The sequence below is a fragment of the Xenopus tropicalis genome, chromosome 7 (assembly GCF_000004195.4).
Source record: "Xenopus tropicalis strain Nigerian chromosome 7, UCB_Xtro_10.0, whole genome shotgun sequence".
NCBI lineage: Eukaryota > Metazoa > Chordata > Amphibia > Anura > Pipidae > Xenopus > Xenopus tropicalis.
In genome coordinates, this window is record NC_030683.2 from 104,092,994 (window position 1) to 104,116,036 (window position 23,043).

The 23,043-nt window shown below is 41.7% G+C and overlaps 1 protein-coding gene across 11 annotated transcripts in view; it reads left to right on the top strand.

Annotated features, from left to right (window-relative positions):
• The first annotated feature begins 545 nt into the window (after positions 1-545).
• Positions 546-23,043, top strand: part of epn1 (epsin 1) — a 50,418-nt gene continuing 27,920 nt past the window's right edge. For 3 of the 11 annotated variants that reach the window (XM_012966199.3, XM_012966200.3, XM_012966201.3), the window contains exons 1-2: positions 546-837; positions 6,216-6,499. The gene's annotated coding sequence lies outside the window, so the exon portion shown is untranslated. 11 annotated transcript variants of the gene reach the window in all.

Sequence of the window (23,043 nt, forward strand, 5' to 3'; positions counted from 1 at the left end):
ATTGAAACTATTCATTAGTAATAAGAACAATAGAGAATAAAGGGATTGATGCTCTACTACATCATAAGCAGGCCAGGAGAGAGAAGAGGGCAATGCAAGAAGATTGGAACTTCCAAAATAAAGAAAGAAGGACGTCTAACCATCCTGCATCTGTAGAGCTACAACTCTCACCATGCCCTGAGTATCTCTGCCCATACGGGCCCTATAATGCTTAGGGCCAAGCGCAGGTGCACCCTTCATTCTAAATCAGCGGTTCTCAACCTGTGGGTCAGGATCCCTTTGGGGGTCCAACAACCCTTTCACAGGGGTCGCCTAAGACCATCAGGAAACACATATTTCCAATGGTCTTGGGAACCAAGACACAGCTCCTCTATGGTTGGGGGTCACCATAACATGAGGAACTATATTAAACAGTTGCACGGTTCTAAATCCAGCCACACACAGCAGAGAAGCGTTACAGGCTTGTTTACTCTAACCAGAGACGCAAAAGCGAACAACGCATAGTGTAAATAAAGCTTTGGTATAGGAAGGAGGCCGCCCCTGATGTCATGCTGAGGGCGGAAGCGGCGACATCTTGTCCTCAGGCTGCCAGTAATTGCCCCCTCCCTTTTCCGTCCCTTAGTTTTTCCGGGGTGAAAGGGCGCGGGCTCCGGGGCGGCTCCTGCTCCTGCTGCTGTGTATTAGCTGTGCGGCGGAGACATTCCGAGTGAGGCCCAGGAGGGACGGGGGCGGCTTGGCGAGGAGCCGCAGGACTTCCTGTTGGAGCGGCTCGGGAGTGGCCAGGCTGCGGCTCCCATTCTGGCACAGAGGAGAGGCAGCGTTAATACAAGGATAGAGGTACGGGACAGCGCTGTGCCATGTACTGATACTGCTGTGCAAGCACCCCCCTCTGTGCGCAAACTAGCGCCTGTTTCCCTTCCATGTGCGGAGCCGCAGTGTGAGGGCACATTCCGCTTTCTGCCATTCATCCGCTCCGTGTGTGAATGTCACAGCCTACTGCAGCCTTATCCCGGGGCCGGCCCGCCTGCTGCAGCTGTATCCCGGGGCCGGCCCGCCTGCTGCAGCTGTATCCCGGGGCCGGCCCGCCTGCTGCAGCTGTATCCCGGGGCCGGCCCGCCTGCTGCAGCTGTATCCCGGGGCCGGCCCGCCTGCTGCAGCTGTATCCCGGGGCCGGCCCGCCTACTGCGGCTGTATCCCGGGGCCGGTCAGATTGCTGCAGCTGTATCCCGGGGCCGGCCCGCCTGCTGCCTTCACTTTCATTCTGTGCGCTAATCTGCCCGCATTCTGTGTTCAACCACTAAATACATTGGCATCCCACGCTACCTTCCCATTTACATTGGTTACGAATTTGCAGTGTCTTTAAAGTTATTTTAAATAGACTTTTTAGCTTTTATTAGGAAACCTGTTATTTATGGCTTTACATCCCCTTTAAGAGCATTAGTTCTTTTGTTGGAATCAGCATCAAGCTGAAAGTTGTAAATCACTGATTTATGTATAGTATGTCTGTTCTCATTGGGTGGCCCTCCATCAGCCTGTTCCCCAGGGACCCCTCTCTTACCTACTCCACTTCCTTTCACAAAAGCTGCTCCATAGTGTGTATGATGATGGCAGATACACTGACAGCTGAGATAAATAATGCAGATTCTGTCTTAGGGCTGATCCATGGAGAGAAGGGCTGCTTAATGGAAAGTGATAAAGCATTATGTATTGCGATATGGTATTGGCCTTGTTCCTATGCCCCCCTCCCTGGACAAAAAAAAACCTTTATTAGAACAAATGGCTTTGGAATATTGTTTTCAGCATCTTGGAGCCTTCGCCCAATGGCTTTTGTTGCCATGACTGCTAGTCATTTAACTGGAGAGTGGCAGGCTGGCCATTCATAGGTTGTTGTCTTCATGGTGCCTGTAAATAAGCACATACTATGTGCCATAAAGTCTTTTTAGGTTAGAAAGGGTTGTGGGGAACATGCTAAAACATAATGGCATGTTGGTAGTAGCCAACAGCTGGGGGGGGGGCAGGTTTGAATTCTCCTTTATCGATACAGTCCTGAAATTCCTTATGTACCGTTTTGCACCCAGCATTGCTGCACTCCATGTGCTAGCTTATTCACCTCCAGTTGGATCCCTGCAAATAAGCTAACTGCTATGCCGGCCTGCAGACTATGCTCTCAGCATTGCATTGCTCAGCAGAAAAAGGCTTTAACAGGAAAGATATGTGCACTTGGCAGTCAGAGCTGCTGTTTCAGTGCTTGTGGTTTACTACAGCTCAGTCTAGCTCAGAATGTGTATAGTCACATTAGGAGGAAGATTACATTGAGAATTTTTATAATAAAGTATATATGTTGGTTCATAGATTGGGCATGTATCTGAGGTGGTCACATTGCTCAGTTAGTGATGTTTAAGGTGTGCTGGGTTCCAGTGAATTTCATGAATGGTTCCTTAACAGCCAAATGCAGGGCCTATCCCTATAACAGAGTGAGCCACTTTGCTGCAGCATAAACACCCCATGGGTAAAGTGCATGGTTCTTGTGTTATGTCAGATACAGTTTGTTGTAAAATATACCTCCAGGATAGTCCTCTATGGGCCTCCTGTAGCAGAAGGCAGATTTCACACGCCAGGAAACAAGCAGCACTTACTAGTCACTAAGGGAACCCTGGGGTGCTGACGTCTGCTGCCATATGGGCAGGTAAGCAGCAATATTACAGTTATCTGCCTGACTGAATCATTTTGGACATACCCTTACGCTAAGGCCAAACCCTAAAGTTTTGTTGTCACACCACTGTAATACACAGCAAAATTTGTTTGGCTTAGTCGTGCTCTGATATTAATATGCTACTATCCAGGCTTAGATTCAGCCTAATGTTTGTGTAGAATACGATACAGGACTGAGTCCAAAATGATATACCACTAATCACTGATATTTGATTCCTCTTGTGTTATTCAGCATTATTCATTATGTTTAGATCCACTCTGCGCTATGCTACCAACAATGCTGCTTCTGTAAGGAAGATAGAATGGGAAGATAACCTGCTAGGGCATGTTTAATGTGTACTTTCAGTGGAATATACTGCCTGCTGATTGGCTGTGTCTGCTTACATAAAGGGGGCCAAAATAATCCTTTATTTTATCTCCAGATTTGATTGGGCAAGGCAAAGTGTATGAAGTGCATGTATCTATCCCTGCAACACTGCATTAATATTAAATGCAGTCAGATGTGCTTAATATAGCCTTTATTGCCTTCTGTGATTTGCTTACAAACTCTTTGCTATATTTGGTCTCAAATTAATTTTTTTTTGCTGAAGTCAAGGTGATTTTCCAGCAGCAAGTACACAGATTAGCTCAATTAGCACAAATTGTGGCTAATTGGTCTTTGTCGATGCGCAGAAGGTGTCGCTTATGCCATTCACACGTAATTGCAACTTGCTGGACCTTTACTTGTAAGACTGGCGAGCCTTGTTAGCAGTAGATAGCTCAATATAGCTTCCCGTCTGTGGGTGTTAAAGTGCCATTAACCCATTGCTTTCATTAGTTCTATTGCAGTGTCGTCGTTTGTGGGTGAAAACAAAGTGCTATGTGACTCAGAGACTAAGCAAGTGCCATAAAGCTGCTTTGGACAGATCACATACTCTTTGCTTTGTCAGCATTTAAATATTGCTGCTTGCGCCATCATGCTTTTAGCTGGCAGTGGTCTAGTAGCTTGGTTGTAAATGGGAGTGGAGCTTCTTCCATTAGGTCTTTGAGCAAACAAAATTATGGACTTTTGATGGGGGAAAACATGCCTGTCTCTTAAAAACTCCTCAATGAACTGTAGCATGCAGAACTGTCATCCAGCCCCATGTCATGAGGGAGATTATGGTCCAGTCCTTTATGGTCCAGTTTTTTTTTTTTTAGGCCTGGATTCCTCTTCACACTATATAATAATGATCAACTCATGAGACCATATTTCATGTTATCATTTAGTGTGAAGAGGAATCCAGGACTGGACTATTATCTCCCTCATGACACTGGGTTGGTTGACAGTCTCGGAGCAAGTAAAGGCAATGGCACCTGGGGCTGTATTGGGCGCTGTGCCACCTGTGATCTTTTCTAGCTTTACTCCGCCTTCCATGAACTTGGCAACAACTTTTCTTGATATATTGGTTTCAGGCAGCTTTCCTGCCGTGGTAAGGAACCTCAGTGGAATTAAAGGGGTGGTTCACCTTTATGTTAACTTTTTAGTATGTTATAGAACAGTGATCCCCAACCAGTGGCTCGGGAGCAACATGTTGCTTGCCAACCCTTTGGATGTTGCTCACAGTGGCCTCAAAGCAGGTGCTTGTGAGTCTAGAATTTAATTGTTATTGTTACTTTTTATTGTTTGTCTACCTCTTTGGCCCCTCAATTATTTATATATCAAACAACTGCCTGGTTGCTAAGGTTAATAAGACCTTAATAATAAATAAGCTAAATAACTTAAAAAAAAAAAAAAGACCAATTGCAATTATCAATGTTAACATCGTACTAAAAGTTAAGTTAATGGTGAATTAGCCCTTTAAGGGCTGCTGAAGTTTAACCAGAAAGGACATGGTAACATAGCACTTAATGAATGTCCCTTTTTTGTTTTAGAAATATTACAGAATGGAAAAGCTGTCATCATACTGCTATAGGAGAGATAATAGGAAAGTGAATGGAGAAACCCAGCTCATTTTATTCCCTGCTAACATGCCTTTATGTACAGTTTATGTAATTTCTGCCTGTTGATCCGTAAATGCCAGCAGGCCTAGCTCACACTATTACATTGCTTAAAGGGCTGATATACTTATGCTTTATTAATTGATATATATGGGCCAATTACAGCATACACATCAGCTTTTTATTTTACTTTCTTATCTTGTAATGCAGGGTTGCTTAACTAATTTGTTAGGGTACCGCGATTAAGTCTGGAAGTCTGTTTTGTGGCCCAAGAACCTAGATGACTTACTCGCTTCATTTTGGTTACTTCTTCCTGCTGTAGTAGGCAGTTTCTCTGTATGAAAGGTATTATGAAGACCCACTTTAAAGGGCACAGGGGCCACTTTTTGGTGCTATATCAAAGGTTAAGAATCTGTTGTAGTGCTGATATTCATACACTATTGCAATATACTTTGTAGACTTAATTTCTGGCATGTAGCATGATATATGTTAAATATTCATTTTGGTGTTTCCTTTTTGTACTGTGAGCTTCGTGGAAATACCTGAATTTTTACATTTCCTGATTATGCATTCATCTCACCAGATACAAATTGTCCTAGTTTGGGGGTGATATTCAGACAATTCTGGATTCTGAGTGCCACAATGCTTAACTACACAAAGTTTGCATTAAAACTTGTATAGAAATATTTTTGGGGAAATCTTACAGGAGGGCTTATTTGTACATATATGTTTTCTTGGCACTCGCATACCACTACTCCTTTGACCGAAACTGACCTGCAGGATTGTATCAAGGTCACCTGTATTGTATGAGTTTCTGAAGACTACTGAGACCATTATTAATATTAGTTCCAAAACAGTTTAAACAATTCGTATCCTTCTTACCCAAACATGGCAATTGATAACATGTGGAAGAGGCTCTCTTGCATTGTGAAATATATAAAGTGCAGAGATACTGTGTGCACAAAATATTTACACTACAGGGCAATTTTTTAGATGAATGGTGTGTCAGCGGCAATTCATTTACAATTACAATTGGTATGCAGAGAAGGGATGATAATATTGGATAATTTACCATGTTCTCTAGGGAAAAAAAACTTTGCTTATAAATAATTTATATTTTGAATTTAAGCCAATCTAATCTAATCAATTGTTTTGCAATTTATATGTATTTATAGCTGTGAGTATTGCAGTATTATGGTATTTTTTTTATAGCTGTGTCTGAGAATAGGGACTGGCTCAGATCTGGGCCATTTTAGAACCGTTTCTTGGTGCCATTTCTATTAATTATATTGTCTTGCTAAAAAAATTTAAATAATCAAGCAGTTTTGTCTTCCCCTTTTTGTAAATTATTGCAGACATCAAATCTGTTATTGGAACTTGGAATGCCAAAAACCATGTGCTACGTTTACTGGGATTGGTATAGGAATCATAGCTGATCAGCTTGTTTGCAATCGCATGACCCTGCATGACATGACCCAGAAGAGATGAGTTCTGTTAAAACTAATTCATTCATCTTTTTTTTTTTTTTTTTGTCTTCTGTTTAGGTTTCCAGTTGGATATAAGACTTTTTCTGGGACACCAACAGCAGACTTTAACTGATCTTGACAACGGCATCACTTTGAGTTATTTAGACAACTTTATGGACCATATTATGTACCGTAGATAGCCATTGGATTTTGTGTTAATTTGGGACCTCTGAGCTTTACTGGATTATTATAAACCTTTTCCCCATATATGTGCTGTTAACTTGGCCTGCATGGTTTAAAGCTTGAATACAGAATGCTGAAGGTCTTCTCTAGATCATGAGCCACATCCTTGCCCTGTGAAGGTAAGTGCAAACCGCTTGTAACACCACATTCTTATATATAAATTGCATTAAATAATGTGGACTACTTCCAGTCGTCATTAACATTTATATATTTTTCCTGCTAAATGTAAACCTTACCGTAAATAAGGGTGCTATATCTATTTGTTTCTAGGGCAAGTGATACATGTATATAACAAATTAAGTGGTCTGGTGGAGTTGCTTATTTAAAGTGATTTTAACCCCTGAATGTGTTTACTTTGTGCAGATAATGGAAATGGAAATGCATATTTAATGTAAAACACATTACTAATGCTTTATTAAAGCACTGTCGTATAGAGCTTTAAGTGCTGCATTTTTAAGTAGGCCTAAAGCTCCCCATAGACTTACAAACTTTTTCAGGAAATGAAAGTATCAATCCTGTTAGTGCTGCTTTACTGGTCAGGGTAGGGATCACTAATTAATTACCTGCCTTAGAACCACATTTTTGGGCTACTTAAATATAATATGCTGCATATTAAAGGGTTATAGAGCCTCCTTATCATAATATATTTCTACTGAGTTGTGCTGAGTACAGGGCAATACTTGCTTTTGAAATAATGAAGGTGCTGTCCATTATGTTAATTATTTTACTTGCCACTATTTCCCCTCATCCCCCAGAGACTTCATGACCTGCTCTATGGCCCATTAGGCCATTCATCCTTCCATCTTCTTGTACTGATAATGATAGTGGGGCTCTGGGAGGTGATGAAGAAGGTTGTGGCCAGCCGTACATGCAAGTACTGCAGTTTAGAAGTGTCAAATTAATCAGTGGCACCTTCACGTAAGCTAGTTGGAAAACTGAAAGAGAAAAATACTCACCCCCCCCTCTTATCAATATTTCCGTCAGTGAAGTATAAATTGAGAAAAAAAATGTACAGTATTATGTCCCTTACAGCTGTGAGGATTACTCACTGAGACTGGCAGTGTTACATTGCATTGTATTTTTGTATTTATATATTGTATTTTTGTATTTATACATTGTATTTTTTGTTGCTGCTACTGTGTAGTAGTCGTAAATGTTACACATGCCGTAGTCCAAATGGGTACACAGATCCCATAAGGCGAATGGGAGCACACTTACTGATTTTTTAATGACTGAACACAAGGCTATATTGTATTGCTTGTCCTAAAGTGTGGCTGATATTTGAGTAGATTGCAGTGCACAAATCCAGAGGGTAGTTGCCTCTACAGCGTATTGGGAGGTAGAATTAATATTTTGTCTGGATTATTTCTCATGTTTGGTGAATAATGTCACTGTCATTGTATCCATTCTGCATCGTAAAATTTATGTTGAAAACATTGCATATAAAACAACATAGGCATTAAATGGGGGTCCCTATCTTGAGTTTACACTAGATATAGGGAGAGAAATTCTCTTCAGTTTGTTGTACATGATTGATAGAAAAATACATCAGTCTTTACTTTTTTGTGAGGTGTGCTTAACTTTCTGTAGCCACGATGAATGTGACTCTCATACATATATGTATATTCTGATGTAAACTAAAGGTAAAATAAAATGGTTTTGTGACCATCAATATATAGCAATGCGGTAGGCCCAATGGTGTTAATATCAGCCATATATCTTCCAAGGCATAATAGCCTTTCTATTTTGTATGTATAACTTTATTTATAAAGCACTACAAGGATATGCAGCGCTGTACAATCTTACAGTATACACAATTACACACAGGGAGGACAAGTGTTATAATAATTACAATAAATAAGTGTAATTACACAGAGATTAAGTGGCATGTGGTATGAGACGCAGTAGGAAGGGGGTCTCTGCCCCATACAGCTTACAATCTAAGCAGTTGGTTTGTTCATCAATCACCCCTGTGATGAATTTAAGAATATATATTAAAGTTTATGTATTAAAACAAGTACTTAATATTTCTAAGGATATATATTGCAGCTTATATATTAAAGTTACATTTATTAATTTGCATGCCTAATCGAGGTACTACTGCAGTGTATTCTGTTCAGTGAGGCTTGTCTCCCCCCACCCCAAGTCCCTAGGGGGGCTATGCAACTGAGAGCAGGGGGCATAGCCGGATGTGCTAAGAAGGGACCAAAAAGACAACGAGCACTGATGCTCTTTATAGACATTGCTCAACTGTTCCAGGCTTAAGGTAGCCATACATGTAGCAATATCGATATTTCTTGCGACCATTGGTAACACAAAAGATCATTCACACCCTCCACTGATGTTCAGGGCTGAATCGCCAGATATGGAGGTAGAAACAATAGAAATTCTACTTCCACCTGCCGATTCAGCCCTGAATGTAGATTTTGCTCAGGCGCCTTGAATTGTGCCCCATCAAAATCTTTTAACCTGGGCGATAGACAAGTGTCCGATATATGCAGCCTTTTGCGATATCGGTCACCTCTTTGAGCCGTCATACATGCACCAAATATCGTGCGAATCGAGATTTCATTCGATATTATCGGTGCGTGTATGGTCGGCTTAAAGGTTTAAAGCAAGGACCTTTGATCAGTCTACTGTATGGTTATGCTCTGTATTTCCTAACAGCAGCACTGAGCCATATGAGGACTTGTTGGCAGGAGTGTCCCAAATTCACCCACTGGCTTCTCATTGATGGTTGGCGTAGTGAATTGTGCACCATCAATGTGCCCTTAACTCCGTCTATTTTCCTAACATAAGCTTTATGGGCCCTGTAAATTACACCAGTTACTTATGTGCAATGTCCTTCATTTCCTATTGTGGTTTGGGTGTGGTCACTATAAAAACCAAACTCTTGGGACTTTCTGAGCAGTGTTCTTCCAGCCCTACTGTATTCCGTGTCCAATACCATCTGTAGCCTTAAAGGGCCAGTGATAACAAAATACTTGTAGCTGCTGTCCTGATTATTAATGTGTTTGTAGAGGAATTTCATTAAAATATATATATTATTATATCTCATTTTTTTATTTTTTTTTTGTAAATCATGCAGGTAATATAGCAAATGTCATAAAGTTTGCACCAGATTTATTTATAATCTATAGCAGTGATCCCCAACCAGTGGCTCGGGGGCTACATGTTGCTCACCAACTCTTTGGATGTTGCTCTCAGTGCCCCTAAACCAGGTAGTTATTTTTGAATTCCTGACTTGGTGGTACGTTTTGGTTGAATAAAAACAACATTTACTACCAAATAAAGCCCCTGTAAGCTGATAGTGTGCATAGAGGCTGCCCAATAGCCAATCTTAGCCCTTATTTGGCACCTCCATTATGATGCTTGTGTTGTTCTCTCAAGTCTTTTTCATGGCTCAGTAGTAAGACAGGTTGGGCATCCCTGATCAATAGTGACTAATCAGCATTTAGTGTTTACTTGATATGTGATTGCTATGGGTTTCTAGACCTGGAGCAAATGTTGTCATTACCCACAGTGTATCAAGGCTAGCAGTACAATAGAGTGTGAAGGTCTAAGCAAGGAAGAACCATTTGGGGCAGCCTCTAGTGCTCCATATACTATTTAATGGGGAACTAAATCCTAAAAATGGATATGGATAGAAATGCCTTATTTTATATTCTGAACTTACTACACCAGGCCTTCACAGTTGTCACAAGAGCTCCCCATCTTACATGTTCAGTGCACTCTGAGCAGCTGTTGAGAAGCAAATTAACATTGTAAATTAACAAGCAAAAAATGAGGCTGGCCTTTCATAGAAGCTGATTCTACAGGGCAGATGATTAAATTGCCATGCTAATTGCACTGGTTTCAGAGCTGCCATGTGCTAATAATCTAAATTAATTACTTACCAACCTAATATCATGACACTCCTATTCTATATATACAGTATATTGTGTGTGGGTCTCTAAGCTCAGTAAGTGACAGCAGCACAGAGCATGGGAAGGGAATCAGCAGAAAATAAGTTGGGGAGCTACTGGGGGCATCTTTGGGGTGCGCAGATCTTCCCTCCTAAAGGGCTGGGGTTGCCTTGGGCTGTTACAGAAACCCAAAACTTAATGTGTAGCATTTCTGCCCTACTTCTTTCATTAGGCTTTTGTTCTCCTTTAATGGCACTTCTCAGAAACCTGTAGGGATTTTGATTATTATAGCTCAAAGACATCTAGAGGACTCCAGGTTTTCCATTGGATTGTTATCAATATAAGAAAACAAACACACCAAAACACTTTTTTGAAATTTAGAATTCAGTGAGGAACAGTCTGCATGTACGTTTTTCAGCCAAGTTGGAAATTGCACAGGTGACAAAAAGCTAGCAGTCACCCCACTTGTTATTGCCTTAAAGGGATACTGCCATGATTTTTATGGTATACTATTTATTTCTAAATTACATGTTTTACATAGCAAATAATTCACTCAATCATTTAAAATGTTATTTTGAACAAACAAATGTATTTTTCGTTAGTTGAAATATTGGCGTGTGGGCAGCCATTCTTCAGAAGGAGCCAGTGCTACACATTAGAACTGCTTTCAGGTAATCTATTGTTTCTCCTACTCCCATGTAACTGGAGGATTCCCAAGCCGGACATGGATTTCTTATGGGCATTCAGGTGGGCATACGCGGGCCGATTCGAGTCCATTAGACTGACTTGGCAGCTTATCTGTCCATGTATGGGGCCTCCCCGATTGATTTCTGGCTAAAAATTGGCCAGGTGTTGATTGGGCAGGTTTGACTTTCCGTTGTATCGGGGACCGCAAACGGCTTCTATACCCATCATTGTAATTTGTATTGGCTCAGTATCGCCCTCCTTAGGGCGAGAAGATCTGCCTGTTTAGTGACCTCGCCAAACGAGTGAATCTTAACATGTATAGCCACCTTTAATTAAACAAAACATTCTGCATCTCTGACTGAGACCCTATCCTTAACTGTATTTAAATAAACCTTTTTTTTTTTTTTTAACTATAATTTGAGTCACTCAACAACCTGATCTAGTGTGCCTGGTTGGCAGATCCTTTTATGCACTGCTCATTTAAGCTGGTCATACATGTTGAGATCATCACATGTGGTTAGGTTGCAAAATTAATGGATCTGTGCCTAATTTAGACATCCATGTGCAGGGTGTAATTGGGCAGATATAGTAATCTGGCCCCCATGCCAACAATATGATCATCATGCAAGGCTAGGTAGGCCTAGCATCATCATGCTGCGATTTTTGTCCAATGGGATTTCCTAACTGGCCAGGTATTTGTCACGCTGGCTGTAGGAGGTGACCATACATGAGCCTATGAGCACTCATAACTGAAACCTTTAAACCACACTTTCTTTATTTTGGTTCCCAAAATCCCAACTGACAGTTGGTGAGTGGTACAAATACAGGTATTCTAAATCACTAAATCTTTTTCTCCCATGGCTTTTGTTCCCTGGTGTGTGGGGTACAGGTAGCTCCAACACCACATTGTATGCTGTTTATGGATGGAATAAGGATACGGAAGCATTTGTTATTAATAGGTTTTTAAAAAATATTTACCATGGTTTTTACAATGCAAAACAAACTTTTTATTAAAGTGTTATTTTGCCCCTCCATGTTGGCCCTGTCAGATATGTGTAACTGGCTGTGTCCCCTGTCTTCTTATGTCCACTCTTTGCTTCTAGAAAAGTAGATTAAGGATGATTACTGTATCTGTAGAAATAGAAAAACAGCATTTATGTTGAGCTGTTATCTACTTAGATTCAGCCCTGAACTCTGTTTGTAATATCCACTTATATGTATCCGGCCTGTTTTATGTGTTTAATGTAAATTGATGTCCTCCTGGAGAATGAAATGACCATAAGTGCAGCTTGTGCAATAACATGGAACAGACGGATTATATGTACGGTCATGTTCAGGTTTCCCTATCATATACATCAGTACAGACTGTTATTTTAAGGATAATCCTTTTTGCAGGGGGTTTTAACTGTTGGATAGATTGAAGAGGCTCTAGCAAAGTGAGGGCTGAAATGTAGAAATGTTGGCAGTGGGGCTGTTATATTGTGATTACATTTGAAAGAGAAGCATTTTAGCAATCCGGATTAAGCCATTTCCTTAGCTAACCCGGTTTCCTCCTCAGGAAACAGCCCTGTGCTGGGAGACTAATCATTTTCCTTAACCAATTGTTAATGGAGGAGAGGGGTTTCTGAGTTGGCATCTGACTGGATGTGCTGGTGAAGAGTGAGTCTACACACAAGGCAAAGAATACTGCAGCCCAGCTTACTGCTTGTACAAACATGGGCTATCCTGTTACTTCAAGATTTCCAGTCACTGCCATTACCCAGACAGCTGCATCCGCTATAGACTCCGTGACCCTATGTGCAAGCGAGGGCACTCTTACGTGTGGAACCCATGCGGTGCTCATCACATGCCAGCTTAGGGGCATGCATAGGCTCCTGTTCTGTAAAATACACACATTCAGGTGCCATCTTTTTTTTTTTTTTTTTCCTTCACTATACATGTTCAGTAGAACCCCCATTTTATGTATTTTAAGGGACCAATCTCCGATCCTTGTATTTTACAACATTATTGAGTAGCTATATCCCACTGGAGGTCATTTTGGAGAGTTGGAAAGTTGAATTTTTTGTCTTTATTTCAGATTACTATGTAGCTCTATCTAGTATACACTCAGCATTAAGGCCAGTAATTTACATTGACTTGCAGCTGTACTGCAGATTATCTCTTCTTTTTAGCTGCATATTCATAAAGTCAAGTCATGAATACTGCACTAAAGAAGATAACATTTCGGAACCCAAGGAACCCAATTATTCTTGCCCAGCAGACACATAATGGAGTCATTTTATAAAAAGCTTTGCGCATTAAAACATGGCTCACTTGGGCATTGTGCTATGGAATTGACAAGGCATTTTAAACAAATAGGAACATGATCCACTGATTTCATATTTGACATGGGTAGTAAGCTGGTAAATGAGAACCCTAAGACTGAGACTTAAAGGCCAAAGTAAAAATTGGGTGAAAGTTTTTGTCACCCGCTTTAGCGCACCGTGGGAAAGCCTAATGAGCGGTAATGGATCATGCTAGCCCCTGTTACTCTATTCATCACATTGTTACCAATGCCCTTTTTGCCCATTGCATGTAGATAAGAGTCACATTCACATATGGACAACCCTTATTTACTATGCTTGTGTCAGTAATAGGGGTAGGACTTCTATACCCACCCATCAGACCTGTGGCATCTCAGTGTATTTCTTCAGGCAGTGCTAGGCTTCTCTTAAAATCCAGCTTTCTGCTTCAGCTTTTCAGCTGTGGCCAGGCTGTTTCAGTGCTAATCTGGTTCAGTCTCCTTCTTTCTTTCATATTTTATGAATGCTGTAATAGAATAACACAGTCCCAGCGCCACACACATGGGACGAGCGAGAATTCCGTTTTGCTCTTAAGACTGGGGCTATGCTCAGAACTACTTGGCTGCATTGTATTTGCAGTTGTTGTGCTTCAGTATGCCTTGATGATTTTCCTACCTAGCTTTACCATTACAGTGCTCAAACAAAGCAGAACTTTTATCAAAGACAGTTGTGCCTGTGTGAGCCTGTATTCTTGATGAAATGTATGCTGCATAAGGGTCTGTGTGTGTGTGCTGTTTGCAGATTTAAATGTAGCTGATTATGAATCAGAGGAAAAATGGCCACTGGGTGAAAGCTGCTGTTTGGTTTAGGAGAATGATGGTGCTGGCAAGCCGAGGGGATATATGCAGTACAAATGATGCCATTTGGGTGGGGGAGACTTGCCCAACTGATATACATTGTAGGCAAATGTAGGCTTTACATGTCCTTTAAAATGAACTTTTAGTATGATGCAGAGAGTGATATTTTGAGACAGTTTGCAGTTGGTTTTATTTTTTTCTTATTTGCTGTTTTCGAATTATTTTAGCTTTTTGTTCAGAAGCTCCCGTTTGGAATTTCAGCAGCTATCTGGTTGCTAGGATGCAAATTACCCTAGCAACCAGGCATTTATGTGAATGAGAGACTAGATGAATAGGAGAGACTTGAATAATTAAAAAGAAACAATAAAATTGTAGCCTTACAGAGTAATCGTTTCTTGGCTGCTGGGGTCAGTGACCATAAATTTGAAAGCTGGAAAGAGTAAAAAGTAAAGAGGAAGGTAATAAAACTCAATCTAATAAAAAATGATGGTCAATTGAAATTTTACTAAGAATTGGCCAATCTATAGCATACCAAATGTTAATTTAAACGTGAACAATCCCTTTAAAGAGACAGGAGGAAAGAGATCCGTGTCCTGTCGAGCTTACAGTTTAAATATAGATGTATCCTTTCTCAAAGTAAATCATTTACAACTGTGGGAGAAGAACCTCTAATCAAGATGGTACTTTGGATCCCTCTTATCTTCAGTAGAAAACCGCCACTTATTTTCTTGCACTGGAGAGCTTAAATTGCTTTCTTGTGTAACATTAGGTGATGATTAAATGATTATGAATAGTATTCTTCAAAGGGAACGTAAGCTGAGTTTACAAGCATAAGGCCTCCTTCCCCAACCAAACCCACCAGTCTCCCCCATTCTTGACAAGAAAAGACAAAGCTGCAGAGCATAGTTGGGGGCTGCCATGTCTGACTACAAGGCTTTGTGTCCCTGGCTCTTGCACTTCAACTCTGACCAGGATTGTGCTTATTGGAAGTCACAAACACATGAGCTTCCAATAGCATAGCCAGCAACACAAGGGACACAGAGCTAACAGACATGGCATCTGCCTACACACCTATGCTTACCAAATGGGTTTAGTTCTTAAAGAAAATGTGTGTGTGAAAATATACTTATTTACTAAGTAGCAGATGGCGTCTATGACCCGAACATTCCTAAGCTTTATACTGAATTTAATATGTTATAAACTGTGCAGTAAATGCCTGTGGGGAAAGTCTTTGCCTAGGAGACCAATATGACTGGTCTGTAGTTATAGGTAGTTAGTCAGACAATATTCTCTCCTGATATTTCTACTTGTAATTTACATATTTCTCGGTGCTGGTACTGTGGCCAAGTAACGGTATGTTTGTCTCTTCTTTCCGAAGCACATTGTTCCAGAAGCATGGCCTTTTCCTAGATATTTATAAAAACATACATGAGTCTTGCCCTGATGTTCTTTCTGGACAGCAAATGGTTCCTCCTGACACACCTCCCATATAAATCTGCTTTGTGATACATTGATATCATTAGTGATGAGATCTACCTGTAGGTTCCATGATGAAGATCTGTAGTTCTTAGTGACTTCTTTCTTGTGTTCTGCTCTCTGCTGATATTGCTGGAATGGTCAGGCCCAGATTCTACACCTGGTGATACCTCACCGTTCGACTAGAAGAGGAAACCAAACTAAATGTTCCTCTGTGATGATGTTCAAATCATGTGCACCTAGTTGTAATATTAGGTATTTGAGCTAATACGTATTCCACATGTGACACCCGCACACCTACCTTGTTTTCTGCATTGTTAGTATATGCTATAGTTTATTTGGATATTTATATATTAATATGTCATGCTGTCCTAGAGCTGGTTACCACTGCCTGTATCCATTTCATCATCTTGTTTCCCTTCGTGCCTGCTGCTGGTTGCTATATGAGCTTTCCTTACGAGCAGCTTCTTCTCCTCCTCTGCTTTGTACCATCTCACGCCTCGCCAGCTGCTCCTTCAGCCAACTCAGAAATCCGTGCATGCCTTGGCAGCAGATTATGCTGTATCCAGTGTAGCAGGTGGCATAAGCTGACAATTTAGTAGGTGCCAAAGTGGAGCTGTGATTTTTTTTTTGTGCTGTTCACTGAAGCATGATTCTATTGTACAAGTAACGGATTTTCCATTGAAACTTTTGTAATCAGTAATGCCTAAACCCTCTATGTATACTCAGTGCTAAATTCCAAAGATTCTTATTCTATGCAATAAGTTAACCTACCTTTGGTTTAACTCCTTGTATGGAAGCAGTGGAGTTCTGTACAGGGCTGGAATGCAAATACATTGACATCCTTTTGTTTTACAGAATTGACTGCTACTTCTCTGCGGTTAGCGTGTTATTGGTCCTGTGTAAAGGTGGCCATACACAGGCAGATTCTAGTTGCTGATAATGGTCCTTTAGACTGATCCGACAGCTTATCTGCCCATGTGGGGGCCTGCCCGACCGACATCTGGCCTGAAATCGGGCAGATCTCGACCGGGCAGATCTCGACCAGGCAGATTTGAATTTTCCATCGGATCAGGGGCTGCATTGACTTGTTGACGTGGTCCCCCAAACCCCTACTCCCGCTGCTCTAATGTGTTTGTTTGGCCCTGGCACAAACCGCTGAATTAGCCCGATATCACCCCCCCCCCCCCCCATAGGTGGGGATATCGGGGGTATTTGTAACACTGCCCATAAACAATAATAATTGCTTGTTTGACAAGGACTGCATTGATGTGGTGCCTATTATTATTTGATCATTGTCCTGGGACCAAACGATAGGCCTGATTTAGCTCAGAATGTAGGTGGCTCAGTCTGGCTGATTAGATCATTTGGTAATATCCATATTACCATATCTCTAAATCTGCCTGTGTATGGCCATCTTAGCCACCAATTCCATGTTAGGCAAAACATTTATTACCTCCTTGTTTTATGCACTGTGGGCTCATTTTCTCATGTAAATTCTTGAACTGTAAACTTTATATTTTGATTTATCTGTGATTAAGTTATGAAAAATGAAAATCTGATGCATGGGTAGTATTAGCATTCTGCATAAGCCTGTGTGTATTGCAGTAGGTTTACTGCCAGCGGAATGTAAAGTTGGCCATGCCCAGAAAGATCAATTACAGTCCCACATTTTATGTTTTTCTGTAGTTTAAGCTCAATTTTAATTCTATTCTATTTTTTTTTTTTTGTCCCTTGTTAAACAAAAAAAGCTAGTGGGATTTTATAGTCTGCCTGGCTGATCTCTCTGGAAGTCATTTTGGCCTCATACATGGGCCAGTAAACTACAGGAACGGCTGAGTCAGCAGCCATGGCTGGGTCTTGTATAGTCAGCATAACACTGGTCTTTTCATGAAAGTGTCAGTTAGTTGGGATTCGCTGCAGCAAGACACTCTAGTAGTGAACCATATATCTAAAAGTATATGTGGCTGGTCTGCTGGAATCCAAAGATAGATGTATTACAGGTATGGAACCCGTTATCCTAAACCTGTTTATCTGGAAAGTTCTGCATTACGGGATGGTAATCTCCTGTAGACTCAATTTTAATTAAAAAATTCAAAATTTTAAAACATATTCCCCTTTTCTCTGTAAATAAAAATAAGTACCATTTACTTGGTACCAACTAAGTTGTAATTCTAATTAGAGGCAAAACAGTCTTGTTAGGTATATTTCATGTAAAATAATTTCTTGAGCATTCTGGATAACAGGTTCCATACCTTTGAGGCTAATTCTGGCCATTAAGAAGGCTTAGAAAGCAAGCACTTAATAAAGTCTATACTGGTATGTAATTTGAATCTGAAATAACTGCACATCAGCCTTGTATTGTGAATTTTATATTACATGTATATACTGTATATTGAGCTGGAGCATTGCTTAGTCCAGTGTGTTTCAACCTTTTTTGGGCAAAGGCACACTTGTTTCATGAAAAAAATCACGAGGCACACCACCATTAGAAAATGTTAAAAAATTTAACTCTGTGCCCAGCAGCAGTGCCCCCCTAGTACATTGGTGCCAAGAGCAGTGCCCCCCTAGTACATTGGTGCCAAGAGCAGTGCCCCCCTAGTACATTGGTGCCAAGAGCAGTGCCCCCTAGTACATTGGTGCCAAGAGCAGTGCCCCCCTAGTACATTGGTGCCCAGCAGCAGTGCCCCCCTAGTACATTGGTGCCCAGCAGCAGTGCCCCCCTAGTACATTGGTGCCAAGAGCAGTGCCCCCCTAGTACATTGGTGCCCAGCAGCAGTGCCCCCCTAGTACATTGGTGCCCAAGAGCAGTGCCCCCCTAGTACATTGGTGCCCAGCAGCAGTGCCCCCCTAGTACATTGGTGCCAAGAGCAGTGCCCCCCTAGTACATTGGTGCCAAGAGCAGTGCCCCCCTAGTACATTGGTGCCAAGAGCCAGCCCCCCTAGTACATTGGTGCCCAGCAGCATTTTACTTCTGCTCTTCGGCGGCTTCTCCGGTGGCTTCAGCAGCATCTTCGTATCCCTCATGCGCGCCGCCTCTGCACTTCTGCCTACACGCGACCGCACACAGGCCCTTTTATAACGTTGCGCCCCGTGCGTACTGACGTCACCCGTACACACGGGGCGCAACCAATGACAGGGCCCGGATTTTATTAAAGGGGGCCCGAGCTACTAAGAAAAACTGTAGCATCGCCGGGCCCCCTTTGAAAGTAAAAATTGCGGCCCTGCCTACGGCACACCAGTCAACATCTCTTGTGCCGCGGAACAGCGGTTGAAAAACGCTGGCTTAGTCAATATAGGTGTTTTAGACACATTCATTAACAACTGGTTTAAATCTGTCTTGTGTAAAATCCCAGAATAGCTGGTCATTTGTGAATTTACTGCTGAAAATCAAAAGCACAGCAGTATGGAAGGAAGTAGGAAAGGAAGGAACTCTGTGCCGTTCAGTCTGCCTCTTAACATATTGCCTGGCTGTCACTTCCTGCTGCTGCTCTAAGGCTGTGCGTTCCAGCGATAATAAACTTAAGCACTTGGGCATTATTGTGAAATATCTGCTTTTCTGAGGTAAGTGACCGCATTTGCGAATGTACACGTGTTGTAAATGGCTTTTCCTTTGCTCAAATCTGCCTCTGCATTATTGCAAGGCCACGAGAATGTAAATGGTCAGTAATGCCGAGAGACTTCTAGGAAGTAGTTACTTATTAAAATGCTTCTGGCTTTCGTAATTTGTATGTAGAAAAGAATAACTCGCATCATAAGCCACATCTTTGAAGCAGAAGCTATTGAGTGGCTAAATATAAACTCTGCACAATCCAGGTTTTCAGATCAATATTTGCCCTGCTCCAACACAGTACAAGTTTGGGGCCAGTAAACATGTTCGTTTTTAGTCTGACAGTAATGCCTGATGAATTCAGCAATTCTCTTGGCTTCTGTGTCACCGTGTTCAGATGATATGCGGATCTGGTTGTCTACCTATAATCTGATACATCCCCTGCCCTGTCTCCAACAGTTTGTGGATCAGCTGCTTCTGTGTGTGTGGCACAGTATGTTGCAAAACACATCCTAGTATTTTTGTTCTTCCTCTTAATACTGGAACCATCGGGGGGACAAATGGGGATACCCCCGGCATTAAGCTACCAAGAAATGCTCTGCCCTTCAAGCAAAACAGGGATTGTTTGTCCATATATTGGAATATACTTCAAGCTGGTCAACTATGTTGCAGTCATCCCCAGTCTGGCCAGTCCTACACTCACTCACCGATTCAATATACATTTAACAAAGGGACTGAGGTTTACCTTCAACTTGCTTTCAATTGGGATCACCTGACTGTAGCTGGCAAGGGTGGGAGCTACAACATGGAGCTGGCCGCTTTGTGTCTCTTTCCAAGCAGCCAACCGCAATGGGGTCAGTCCCAGATGCCACTTAGGTAAGGTACAAAGATATCACCATCATGTGTTTTCTTTCTGGTTTGTATTAACCAGGCAGCTTCTCCTTGCAGCTCACTATGGTTTCTTCTTTCTACAGTTACACACTAGTACATGCTGTTAAGCATACTTAAATTATGTATGTCAAATTTACTGTTAAACCTTTAAAGCAATCCTGTAGATTACAATGCAGACAGTTCTTTGTGGAGGATTTGATAAATATGTTGATACTTAAAGTAAAACTACTAACACGTTCCTTCTTTTTCCAACTTAATTTTAATAGGTGTAAGTAACAGGCACGTCAGGACATTTTATCTTCTTAGGCTAATGGCACAGGGGGCTGATTCTTGGGCTCCAGATAAAGGCAGGCAGGGAAACTGCTCATATGCTGGCATTAGCCTTTACCTGTGCCTGTACAAGCCTTAGTCTTTCCTGTTATAGCATAATTTTGTTCAGTTCTTCTGTAAACCAGAGAGATTGAGACCATTTAAAATGCTTCTAATAGTTTTGACAGTTGGCCTCAGAGTTCTGTGGTTGGTTCTAGGAGGTTCAGTCTGATGCTTATTGGACCAAAGTATATATATATTTTTTTTTTAGTTAAAGCACTATTTTAGCAGTGGTATGGGATATTGGAAATTTCACAGTTGATTTCTCTGCTCCAGTTCCATCTCCATGCTTGGCATATTTGTGCCCATACCCTGCTAAGGGCCATGACAGACGGGGAGATTAGTTGCCCGTGACAAATCTCCCTTGTCGCGGGCGACTAATCTCCCCGATATGTCATCCCATTGGCGAAAATGTAAATCGCTGGTGGGATGGCATACGCGGCGTAGTGATTAGCCAAAATCGCTGAAGTTGCCTCGGGAGGCAGCGTCGGCGATTGCGGCGCCGCGTATGCCATCCCACCAGCGATTTACATTTTCACCGGTGGGATGGCATTTTGGGGAGATTAGTCGCCCGCGACAAGGGAGATTTGTTGCGCGGTGACTAATCTCCCCGTGTGCCACAGCCCTAATGGCAAGTTTTCTGTAGAATCCTCAGGCTTATTATCAGAATGTAAACAGAATAGATATTGTTTGCTTGCCCAACACAATGCTCTGTGTCTGTAAATTTAAATGTGTTATATAACAGCAGGTGTTTGGCATGGCATCCAAATTGCCATTTATCCTAGTGCTCTTCCTGCTAGGTGAACAGTATCTCCTATATCCTGGGTTCTCTACTCCCATGTATATAGCACTTACTTTTCTAAACAAGCTGCAACTAATTGAACAAATGAGATTAAATAGAAACCTTGCTTCTATTGCTTAGTAACATTCCCTTAGGAAGATCTCCAAGATCTGGGGGCATATTTATTATAGTGTGTAAACCAACATCATTGGTGATGTTGCCCATAGTAACCGATCAGCAGTTTTATGCAATCAACACTTGCCTTCAAGCCAGAAATCAAAAGATAAGCACCTGCTTTGAGGCCACTGGGATCAACATTCAAGGGGTTGGTGAGCAACATGTTGCTCACAAACCTCTGGTTGGGGCTCACTGAATTTCATAATATGATAAATATGCCCCCAGGTGTGCAAAATTAACAAACTTAAGTGTTTGGAAGAGTCCTGGAAAAAGCTGTATTCTCCAGGACAAGGTGCTTCGATGCACTTACATGGGGTGGAAGAAGAGCTTTAATTCATTCAAATTATAGTTATAAAAGATAATTGTATAATAGGAGTCATTTATACTTTGAGTGCAAAGTGCGATTTTGACTGGAAGGCAGTGTTGCTGAGGGCAGCTGTACGGAAATGCAAGGAGCACTTGTTGACTCAAATACCCGAATAGGGGTTTTACATTCAACTGGCTTGGGAAATTTGTGCCCACAAAATGACCCTCTAATATTTTGTATCACCAGACTTAGCTACAACTTTTGTTTTGTGCTTGTATCCCTTTTAAAGAACAAGGAAAGGCTTTTACTAAAGCCCTTAATATGTTGTTGAGCCCCCTTGCCTGTAGCAGATCGCCAACTTTTTTTTTTTTTTAAATAATCCTCCCTTCTCCCAAAATGTGCCTTCTAACTTTCCTCTCTTTGCACTCTGTGTTGGCCGCCATGTCGGATTTTCCTTCCCCGGCTCCCCCAGCATCGTCCCTGCTGCAACCAAAAAACACCCACTCGCGCCCCCCGGCGACCTAAAACTGCCAACCCGCAGCGCCACACTATCAAATCACCCACCACCCCAAACCCCCTCCTCCCCACAGCGCTCGCCTGGCTCGTTCTGTGTCCTCTGAGTAGGGGAGCGCTCCTGCTTCTCGTGCCGGCTTCTCTCAATGAAAACAGCAATGCGCATGCGCCGCCTACGGTGTCCCGGTCACACAGTCAGTGCAGGAGTGATGCATTATGCAAATCCTCTTTACCCAGCTCAGCGTTTTTTCTCCGTGTTTGGCTTCAGATCTTCTGAATAGGTGAAATATGGGGAGACTTAAGGGCACTATTGAGACAAGGGAAAGGTATGCCTGCAGCTTGAGATTAACGCTTTACTAGCCTTTCCTTCTCCTTTAAGTTGTTGTCTGCACATTTCACTGTGGTGGTTAGAGACTCTGGTTAGAAATGCAAGTATCTCAAGCATCTCTTGATTGGGCAGGGAAAAGTATATACCTGGAATTTAAAATTGCATCTGTTTTCTGTTTAAATTACACATCTGCCGTTTTGCTTTCTCAGTAGATCTTACGTACCTTAAGCTTATGTATTCATTGCAGGCGTCGGCTCCCTGTGTTTGCTTATTACTTTATCCAACAATTAATATTCTGTACCAACACCCCACCCTCCTCACATTTCACCTTTTTCGTGATCATTCTCATTTGGTTCATTTAGCCAGTTGTGTTGGGAAAATAATGCTATTCTTTGTATCAGTATAATTGGACTAGGAAATGACATGTTGCAATGACATGTTGTGGAATTGTTTCATGTGCAGGACTTGGATGTTTATTATTAAAGAAAAATAGTTTGTTATTGTTATAGAAATGGAAACATATAATCTAACAGTTTTTTT